We start from the raw sequence: 562 nt of genomic DNA, 5'->3' as shown, positions 1-562 counted from the left end.
CCCCCTTCCCTTATTGTCCTGGGTTCACAGGAGGCCACAGAAGCGGCTATTAAAAATGGTTTGGGGGAAAGACCTGCTTTTGTGGTTTTAAAGAGAAGCAAGGGACTTCTTGGGAAGGCATACCCAAGGACTTAAGGTTGGAATGAGGAGGGAGAAGGGGAGCTTTCTGACGACTAGTGGTCTAGGAAGAAGTGGGGTGAGAGTCCTCAGTTAAACCCTTATCAACCTTTCCAAAGTGGGATTTAGAGGAAGGAAATCAGCTCCTTGGGAAAACCTGGGGAGGATGGGTCAGAGGGGTCAGAAAGGGGTTCCGGGGAAGATGCTGAGCCAGAATCCACAATGACTGTATTTTAACTGGACCTCGTGCCAGGCAGAGGGTGGCAGCCACCCCTGGCTGTCCTCCATACCCCTCGTGGAAGGGAGGGCTGGAGCAAGAAGCGTTTCAGACCTGCAGGACTCTCCACTCCCAGGGAAAGGGGTCAGTTCAGGGGCTGGGTCTAGGGACTGGAGGCCGATGTGTGTGTGTGTGTGTGTGTGTGTGTGTGTGTGTGTGTGTGTGTGT

This window comes from Petaurus breviceps, unplaced genomic scaffold, assembly GCF_028583685.1.
Source record: "Petaurus breviceps papuanus isolate PSGF00001 unplaced genomic scaffold, PetGlider_PUasm1.0 91041, whole genome shotgun sequence".
NCBI lineage: Eukaryota > Metazoa > Chordata > Mammalia > Diprotodontia > Petauridae > Petaurus > Petaurus breviceps.
This window is presented reverse-complemented; position numbering follows the sequence as displayed.